Source organism: Euprymna scolopes, chromosome 21 (assembly GCF_053919585.1).
Source record: "Euprymna scolopes isolate OS-2025 chromosome 21, ASM5391958v1, whole genome shotgun sequence".
NCBI lineage: Eukaryota > Metazoa > Mollusca > Cephalopoda > Sepiida > Sepiolidae > Euprymna > Euprymna scolopes.
Window position 1 is genome coordinate 121479844 of NC_136502.1, and position 11106 is coordinate 121490949.

General features: G+C 34.3%; 1 pseudogene; it reads left to right on the forward strand.

Annotated features, from left to right (window-relative positions):
* Positions 1-9110: 9110 nt before the first annotated feature.
* Positions 9111-9248, forward strand: LOC145243170 (U2 spliceosomal RNA; annotated as a pseudogene).
* The last annotated feature ends 1858 nt before the right edge of the window (positions 9249-11106 follow it).

Consider the following 11106-nt stretch of genomic DNA (forward strand, 5'->3'; position numbering starts at 1 on the left):
TGTAGAAATTCATATCGATACTTTCCTGTCCTTAATTTTTATTGCATAATTCTTTTCGTTTATTGTTAGTTCTTTTTAACAAGCCATAAAAACCAAATTCTACTTTTTAAATATAGCTTAGACAACAAATTGCTTCAATTACTGCGAAAATGCTAAATATCATTCAGAAAGTGGCGTCCTTGATTTACTGCTTACTACTTCTGTTACTACCTTTTTTACATATAATATCTTGACGCAGTATATGTATATATATATATATATATATATATATATATATATATATATATATGTGTGTGTGTGTATTTGTATATTTTCACAGCAAGGCATTATAAAGCACGTCTGATTGAACACGACAGCGTTATACTTTTTTCCGATTTTTGAGGATATCTTTTAAATTCGCAGAGCTGTATTTCTTTATTTCAGCTGGAATATTGTATATAATGGTGCCCAAAGTTGTTCGACCATATTCTTTTAAAGTGCCTTCTATCGGTGCATCCACTCGTCGTTAGGAGCGATTGTTGTTTGGCGCCATTATATACAACATGCCAGAGGAAATAAAAAAAAAAACTATCACGAAATATCGGAAAAAGAATAACTCTGGGGTGTTCAATCAAGCGTGCTATATATATATATAAATATATATATATATATATATACATATATATATATATACACGAGCAAACAGTTAATAAAACATGTGTAAAACGTGTAATCATCTATTTTCTTCACCATATTCCCTCTGCTTCACTTTTTTGTTATCAAGTAAGATCTTTGACTTACTTGTTGTTTCATGAAATATTTTCGTATGCAAAATCCGATCTCGCATTTTTCTAATTCCTATCCTCTGATAAGAAGGAAAGCATTTCTTGGAAACTCCGCGGATTAAGGACTATCCACTTATCAAGTGTTTTCTTTTCAGATTAAATATGTGTTTAACTTTTTTTCAAAGTGATTTTTTAGCATGTTTTATTATCTGTTTGCTCGTATTATACGCTCTATCTCCTATTTGGTTTTATTGAGCTTTTACATCTAGCTGAGATAACTTTATAAATATTAATTCTTTAATATTCGTAATATACTTTAGTTTTACCATCTTGGATCATTTTGGTAAATTTAATTATAATTTTTATTATATATATATATATATATATATATATATATATATATATATCAGTCGTCCGTTCACTATGGTTCTATTCGTTCATATCAACATTGTTAAATAAAATGTTAGATTCCCTACCGACCTTGAACGTATCTGACTGTGCGCACAATCTGCTGCTTCTATAAAAGCGACATGCGCCATAAGATGAAGTACTTCTGTCTCCTCTGAAGTCCTTCTTCAAAGAGCATACTTTCTAGGCTCGAAAACCGATTTCGAAAACTAGTAGGCGATGTCCTTTTCTTCGTCCTCAGACTGTCTTTTCTATTATCAGTTACATCTTAGTATTATTATTATTCCTATTACTAGATTCTATTTGAAGTATGCACGACTTTCCTAGTTATCTTATTAATAACTTTTATTACTTCAAGATTGAACCCAATTGCGTTTAGTAAATGTTCTGTTATACGCAAAGTGCATCACCTGACGAAGTGTCTATCCTCATCTCACAAGATCTGCATGTACAGACGAGAAGTGTTGACGTGATAACGAGAAGTTAACCGTTCAAAGTCTTCTATTTTGATTTTGAGTTTTATTCTGGTTTATTTTAGCATTTAGTTTTTTTAAGAAAAGTTTTTGGCACGACTTTTATTCGTCTTTCTCTTTCTATCTATTCGCTGAGGTTAATTACCATGAACTGTTTTCAGAGTCAGGTGTCAATAGCTGAATGGTGACTTAATTAACTGTCTAATTCACCAACCACTCTTCTTCTTCCTCCTCTTTTTCTTCTTTTTCTTCTTCTTCTTCCTCTTAGTGTTCTATTTATCCTTCTTTTTCTGTATTGTCTTTTTCTGTTTCACTTTCTTTCATCTTTGTCGGGTGCTGCTCTTTTTCTCCACTTGCTCCTGTTTTATAATAATGGTCTTATTATTAATACTATTATATTTATCGTTTAAAATTTCTCCCGACTTTATAAGTGTATTAGATGATGGTAAAAGTAATGAAAAAAATGTTTTATTCAAGCTGTTGCAGTGGAAATCGTATAATTAAATGAAATTTGATAAATTAATTGAAATACGTGAAAATGGAACCGTCTAGGAAAACTTAACAACATGCTAATTGAATAACTATGTATTTCAGTGCAGTAGATGTTAAATATAAACGCCAATACAAATAAAGTATATGGATGAATATAGTGCTTGGTGAAAATTCCATTTTTTTTACTTCAATTTTTAACATTATATAATCCATTCTTAATGCTGCAATATCTTAAGTTATAAATTTATTATATTTTTACTAGAATATCTTGTCCTTTTCTTTTTCAGTTTTAACAACTAGTCCTTTACTTTTCTATGTTTAAGCTTAACTATATAACTTTTCATGCACGCATTTTTTCTATTATAATCCATGATTTTTCCAGGCTTCCAATAAATTCACTTGTTCTTTGTTTAATTTCAGTCTTAGTTTTGCCTACATAAACACATATACAATAACAATGTACGGCACTTCTCTGCTTTCAATAAATTCCCCCGATTATCTCCCTTTCATGCTTTCATTAATGAATTAGTAGCAACAGTAATCGCTGAAGCGACGTGGTTACTATGGAAACCACTCAGTAGAAACGTCGTTCACATTTTTATATTTTTTAATAATTTGAACACTTGAAAATTCATCATAACTTTTGTTTTACTAAAATTGAAAAAATATTTTCACAACATAGCTGAGAAGGTGATCTATAAACTGTAATTATTGTCTGAAATTTGGTCGTAAATGAGTGAGCGGTGAACTTTTAAAGCAGTTCTAAATTACTAAAACTGCCACTTAAACATATATTCAAACACCATAGTAAAGCGACGAAAATATTATTAGTAACTGAAGTTTGACCGATTGGCCTTGTATGTTATTTTTTTTCGACGCATCTGACTCTTTCTGGTGTTCTTGTTTATTAGTATTATAAAGTAATTGATTAATTCGACATTTGTTTTGTGCTGAACTATAAAACCAGGATGCTTTTGTTTTTAACACATAAGTGTGTTCCACCTATTTGTATTAACATATATGACACGTTATAAAAAAGAGTATCCCAGTTGATATACAAGTAGCGGGCTCGGAATATACTTCTATTCATCGGAATGATACAAAATGTCAAATGAATAATGTAAAAAATACTAAAATTACCTAATTAATAACAGTCAACATTAGATGAATATGGATGAAAAGGCAACGGCAAAACTCTAACTAGCCTTCGGTTGCACAGTTTTTTTTATCTGGAGAGCAACTCATCACATTAACAGCTGCAGTAGTGTTGTATAGATAACACGTAGCAGTAAGCCGTCCATTCATTTATTCATTTTCTGTTGCTGTAAGCGGTATTATTTTTGATTTCATGGTATTCGTGCTAATCTTTGTATTTCTAATAACTTGGATATTTACCAAAAAACAAATACGAATTGTTTTTTCTTTAAGAAATCAAATCCTTCATGAAAACAAAATGCGTTTAAGCAATAAATCGGATGTACGCGAACAATGAATTCTATAAAAAAAAATATGACAGAAAACAGTTCAGTTTTAGCGGATATGTATTCGCTTCAAAAAATGCGCTGACAACTTCCGTCTTACGAACACGAGAGAAAATAATGATTTGAGCAATTTTTTTTTTCTTTTAAAGAAAAATGCTTTTTCGAGAATAGTGGATTAGCAAACATTTCTTTTTTCTCAAGCATGATATTCACTTTTTTTTTTAATTTCGCAACATGAGAATAAATAATGAACCACATTTTCTTCTTTAAAACAAAATATTTTCTCCAAAATATCGGAACACAGAAAAAGCTGCATCAACTTAAATAATAAGACATTGAACGAACATATTTCTTAATCGGAATATGACCTTAGATCTAAGATTACTTAGAATGTATCTGTGTAATACAATGGGTTAGCAACCCTTTCAGGGGTGCTCCGGCTCCCCACATTTTACGCCATTTTACTAGTTGTGTACTGTTCCCGTGGGGAGGCACGCACACTACACCCAGGCAATTTCAAAAAGTTAGCATGAGTTAGCGTAGGCTTTATTCACAAGTGTTTCGTGTAAACAAGTACGGAAAACTGATAAGAGGTCACCGCTTCTTGCTGACAATCGAATTTTAAAAAAATATTCAAATTGATTGAGATTGTCGGACTCACTCCACAGTAGCCGAGTGGTCCTAGACGTTGTATCAAAGTTTACAGCTACCCAAAGGTGCTGAGTTCTAACCCTGAACGAATACAGTAAAAAGTAACATTCAAAACAGACTCAGCAACGTTTCGGCCAACTTCCTCTGGCCTTCGTCAGGTGGTAACCGGGACGGATAGGAACTTCGTGGCGCAGTTGATAGAGACGTTGAATCTCTACAGTTCCAGATGAACATTGTCTGAAGATAGCGGTTTCAATCCCACCCAAAGCGTGCCAGAGGTAATTGGTCAAAAATGTGGTGAGACGACAACAACTACGGATGGCAGTTATGGCTGAGAATGCAGTTAGGAGATTCGAAGTTCCTATCCGTCGCGGTTACCACCTGACGAAGGCCAGAGGAAGTTGGCCGAAACGTGGTGAACCAATAAAAAGATTAAAAAAAAAAAAAAACGATGAAATAAAAAAGATGAGACTAATAGTCCGAAATAAAATAAAATTAACATATAATGCTCATCTCAAAAATAAAAAAAATTCCAATTAAGGAATAATATATACACTTGTGCCCGATATTATTCATACCCCTCGGATCTCTGAGATTTCTATAAGAATATTGCTCAAACCAGAAGGTAGACAATATTAAAGGGATTTCAAACAATAAATCAAGCATAAGCATTTAATTTAAACTCAACAAATAAATAAATTATGCAAGTTTGAAACATTATACAAAGAAAAACAATAATGGCACTAGTTCAAAATTATTCATACCTCTCTTACTAATAGTCAATAGCATGCCCTTTATTCTTAATAACTGCCTGTAACCGTTTTGGATATTTATCAACAAGGTTTTTACAAGCATCAACACTGATTTTTGACCATTCTTCAATGCAGTAGTTCTCTTAATCCCTCAAATTTCTAGGTTTCCGCTTTTTAACCTCAGTTTTCAATATGTGCCAGAGGTTTTCGATAGGGTTCAGGTCGGGACTCTGGCTAGGCCATTCCAAAACATTAATTTGATTATCCTCAAACCATTTCTTGACTATTTTGGCAGTATGTTTTGGATTATTATCCTGTTGAAGGACCCAGTTTGGTCCTAAATGGAGCTTCTCCGCATCCTGTCTAATGTTTTTCTGGAGTATCTCCAAATATTGCTCCTTCTTCATGGTTCCATCTATCTTGACCAAACTACCTGGACCACTAGCCGAAAAGGAGCCCCAAAACATTAGGCTACCACCACCATGTTTCACCGTGTGTATGGTGTTCTTTGGGTTGTAAGCTTCTCCTTTCTTCCTCCAAACGTAAGAAGCATCCATATGGCCAAACAATTCAATTTTTGTTTCGTCAGTCCACAAAATACTTGAGAAAACGGACTCTGGAGAATTCACATGGGTCCTAGCAAACTTTAGACGTGCTGCAAGGTGTTTTCCGGTGTGCAATGGAGTCCTTCTTGGTCTTCTTCCTTTCAGACCATTTTCATGCAGAGTCCTTTGCAATGTTTGCCTTGATATTTTTATGCCAGAAGACTCCAGATTTTCTAAAATGTCCTTAGTAGTGGTGGTTGGATTTGCATTAACACTTCTTACAATATTCCTGGTGGCTCTAGCAGACAGTTTCCTTTTCCTTCCTCTACCAATCAAGTTGTTTGTTGTGTGGTGGCTCTGGAATTTTTTGATGATGCTCTGTACTGTTGCTGTAGGGACCTCAAATTTCTTGGAAATTGACTTGTAACCTAAACCATCCTTATGTGAATTCACAATTTTAGTCCTAAGATCATTACTAAGCTCTTTTTTCTTCCCCATTCTAATAATTTTTATTCTTTTATTGGTTTTCAGTTGATATCATTTTAATTTCTGAAAAAATGCAAAAAACGCAATGAAATTAATCAAAGGTTGTATAAAAGCATTCAAAATAAGAATCAAACAGGAAACAAACAGTCAGAAACTCGATTAATACTGAAAAAATAAGGGGGTATGATTATTTTTGAACATTGCAGATTTTATAAATAGCTGTATATTTCTTTTATTACAAGTATCCCGAGATTTTAAAATGACGAAAATGATCAGAAGAGGTTTATTAAGAATATGTATCAATATGGACGTAAACAATAAATTCTTACAAAGTTACACCTAATAAACTCAATTTTCAAGGGGGGGTATGAATAATATCGGGCACAAGTGTATATATATACCAATCGGTACGGACCCGACTATGGAAGATCAGATAATAAATAAAAAACGTGGATTTATAAGATCAAAGAATCAAACCTTGATCGCCCTTCGGGGCCCGTGGCGCAGTTGATAGAGACGTTGAATCTCTACGGTTCCAGATGAACATTGTCTGAAGATAGCGGTTTCAATCCCACCCAAAGCGTGCCAGAGGTAATTGGTCAAAAATGTGGTGAGACGACAACAACTACGGAGGGCAGTGATGGCTGAGAATGCAGTTAGGAGATTCGAAGTTCCTATCCGTCGCGGTTACCACCTGACGAAGGCCAGAGGAAGTTGGCCGAAACGTTGTGAACCAATAAAAAGATTTAAAAAAAAAACGATGAAAAAAAAAGATGAGAGTAATAATCCGAAATAAAATAAAATTAAGACTCAGTAACTATGTCCAAGAGCCTAGCTGGAGTCCGAACACGGTTCCCCCGTAATAATAATAAAGGGAATCCTAACAAACGGTTCCCCAGTTCGCTACAAAACACCTGATGAAGGCCGAAGGGCAAAATGGCCGAAACGTGACGATAACAACCAAGATGAGGAGGTCAGTCCGACAATCTCAATCAATGAAAACACCTCATCTCAAAAATACAAACAAATATCCAAATGTTACTCATACATCTCTCTCTCTCTCCTTATCTTATTCTCTTTCTCCTTCTTTCAATGAAGAAAGAGAGGCGAATTAAATTGTATTTTTTTAACAGTCGAAGCTTGTATTCATTGCGCGCTGGGTGTATAGTAGTTTTGTGCGTTAGTTTAAATATTCTCCGCCAGTGTTATACTGAAATAATGTATATTTTTTAATAAAAAATAACTTATTCGCTTATTTAGTACAGACTTCAATACATTAAAAACAGCTTTGTTTTCAGAAACATAGAAACTGTTTCTGCATTGCATGCAGACGGTGGAAACACTGCCAGGGACGACGAAAACAATAATCGCCGCCTAGACCTGGCAGCTGCTGATAGCCGACGCCATACGGACCTCTTGATGGTAAAGGGGTGTGGCTTTCTTTTGATTGTCTCTAACACCCGGGGAGCTGGGCATCGTGCCAGGACAGAAAACTGTTCTAGAAACGTCTCCACGAGGTGGACACACCTAGAACGACTCTGGCAAATGATCGCATCACCTCTGTATTTAACAACATGGGGAAAATAATACATCACATTTGGTATGACGAATGAAACCGTGGTTTATTTAAAACCAAATATATGCACAAAGAAATTTCTAGAAAATGAAGTACCTTTTATTTACTACCAAATATGAGGTTGTTTCAAAAATCAATTTGGCACACTGCTACATTTACATGAAACAATAAATTAAACAAATACAACGTATAATGTAAATTATTTTTACAATTTTGAGAATATTTACAATTTCAAATAATGTTTATAAAAAAGAAGGTAAACTTTTCGGTGTTTAGGATATTAGAAAATATGAAGTTGCATTGATTGTGTTGTTTTTTTTTATATTGTTTACTTGCTGTACCCTGCCACGCGTTGCTGTGGATCGATTTGGTGTAATGGAAAAATCCTCATATTAAGAACGCCTCTAACCTTCACATATTAAGAATGGCTTTTGGAATGAATACCACAATTCTCCCCATGTTAAGAACTGCTTTCGGAATAAACACCTCCAACCTAGCCATGTTAAAAATTGTTGACGTGGACCTAATGTGAAAAGTTACGTTTTGTTTTTTGTTTTTTTAATTTAGTTGTAATAAATTGTTAATTGAAAGCACAAAATACTTACCAAACACTATCCCTCATAGTAAGAATAAATAAAAAATAAATAGCGATTTTGTTAGTAGAAACGTATCTGTATTTCACCTAACAATTTATTTGATAAAGAAAAAGCATTCATATTTTCTTATAAGAAAACAACTTCTGTTAAAAGAAAAGTGTACTTTCAATTTTGTTAAAAGTTTTCTGAAAACAACGAAAAAAAGTTAGCGTAAAAATTAAGATATTATTTCAGCACGATACAAAAAATGCTGAAGGAAACTGTACTTTAACTTAACAATGTATAGTTTTAATAATAACACTAAAATTTGGGGTACTGATATATTTTGTGTTACTGCTCTGAAATAATAATGTTATTATTTTGAAAGGCATTCTTAACATGGGAAGGATGTTTTTAGTTGCGTGCAAACGGCTCTATAAGTCACACCGTCGGTCGGTCTGTCCGTAGCACTTTTGTGCTTGGCCTTTTTGGTTAAGATCAAAGGTATGTTGTTAATAGATGCTGTTCTTAGCTTTTTTCTTGGCCTTCGGGCCGGGACCAAAGTGTAGTATTTTTTTCCGGCAGATACTGCTAGCAAAGACCATATGTGGGGGAAACCCACATATAAGGCTTTGGTCAATGCAGAGGCAACCTTTCGTACCATTTTTCACAATCCAGCTCCCATACTCCCCGGGGAGTTAGCCTCCATTTCCCCTTCACTCCTCACATTAAAATCGGCCTTGTGCCTAATTTGCTCGGTGGGGGAGTAAATAAATACCAACCCTTCATACCAATTGTCACAATCCAGCTCCCCTACTCCCCGGGGAGTTGGTCCCCATTTCCCCTTCACTCCTCATATTAAAAGTCGGCGTTGTGCCTAATTTGCTCCGTGGGGGAGCAAATAAATACACTTTTCTTGGCCTTTTGGCCAAGATCAAAGTGTAGTATCTGTTCTTACGACATGCTGTACTTATGTTTGTAGCTTTGTGATATAAAGTGGCGGACCACTTTTCTGTATTAATTTAATTTAAAATGATCACCCACTTTACAACCAGTCAGTCTCAAAGCCATTCAACTCATTCTCCAGATCATTCAAGTAGTTTTTGAAGGATTCTAGTTATTTCTTAAGCATTCAAGTCATTCTTAAGGTCATTCAGTTCATCCTTAAGTTCATAAAAGTCATTCTAATCATTTACTTTTTATTTATTTAAGTCATTTCAACCCATTTTCGGTCATTTTAGTTTATCTTTAAGAATTTCATGTCAATCCTACATTCACGCATTCATTCATTACACGATAGCACGCGACTAATGGCTATCGGTCTTGTTGTTACTAATCTGTGCTTACACATTACAGGTAAAAAAGAAAGAAAGATATCGTGAAACTTTAATGTACCCTAAAGAAACCATTTAAAAATAGCGTGATATCCAAAACGCATAAGCATCAAAATTTGGTTTAATTTTACAGGAGATATTGTTCCCCGGTGCATACGATGGCAGATGGTAACCGTACTATTTTTATAGTTTTTTGTTAGTAGTAGTATTAGTATTTATCATCATCATCATCATCATCATCATCTAATTGTAAGGTGGAAGCACAAAATCTTTGAAAACACCCTTACCTCCTTATTAAGAATGGTGTTTTTGCTAAATAAAATAAGACACATGAAATCATTTCTAAACTTCATCTTGCAGTTTATGTTTTCAATTTGTTAATGATCACGTTTTCGATAAGTATGTTATTATATCTTACCTATTTAAAGTTTGTAAAACATCTAAACAAAATTATAGGGTGACGACTTTTAAGAGTCTCTTTTAATGATTACCTGGTGTGAGGATATATGTACAACTAAACGGCAAATCTGCCCCCCCCCAAATTCCGTATTATTTTTCTTTAAGGCCTGTCACACGTTCGTATATAACAAAGTATTTGTTTGGAGATAACGAATCTGCAGCCCGTTACCGTCGCCAAAAAAGTGGGTGATCAATTTTCGATGTAAATATAACCTAGAATGAGCACCCACTTTGTGGTCACCTTTTAGAGCGGCATTTTTGTGTGTGTTATTGGCTGATAACCCCTGAACTCTGCGACTATTTTTAATTTCACAGTCCTAGAATCCGTTTACTCTACGCACGAGCATAAACGAAGACTGGTAAATATGCAATCGCATACCGAACTGCCTTGTCGAAAAATCTTTTAGCCAATAAACACGAAAAAAATGCCTCCTCTCGCAGATGGCTAGAAAGTGGGTGACCATGTTAAGATAAATTAAGATAGAAAAGTGATCACCCACTTTTCCCAAAAGTAATTTCAGCACATCATGTAAAGTATTTTTTTCGGCGGAAATGGAAAGGGTTTCCAGCTTCAATCTAAAAAATATAATAAATAAAAAAAGCATTTTGATATAAACGAACGTGAAACGGACCTTCAAAAAAAAAAAACGTCGAAAAAGAAATGTATTCTTAGTTCCGCATTTAGGAAAATTATCTGTATTTTATTTACCAGGCGTTTGCCGGGTGTTTGTAGGTGTGTGTATTTGAGGGGGTGGGGCAAAGTAAAAAAAAAAGCGAATAATAACCCTGTTTCAATAATAATAAAAGAACAATAAACGATGGTAAACTTGCAAAAGAAATCGGAAAAACGAAAAACAGAGAAAGAAACAGCGAACAAAGAGAGAGGGGACGGAAAAGATGTTTTATATGTTTATTAAAAAAAACGGAAGAAACCTTTTTTGTTGTTGGGAAATAAATAGAAATAAAGCAACGTATAAGTAATCATGGTGCGTTTCACTAAAATTCCAATCCAGTTTTGTGAACGATCACGAACGGTGTAAATGGGTGGCGGGAGAAGGAGGAATTTATTAGAGCGAGGAGATTATATTACTTGCATTGATCGGAACCGAT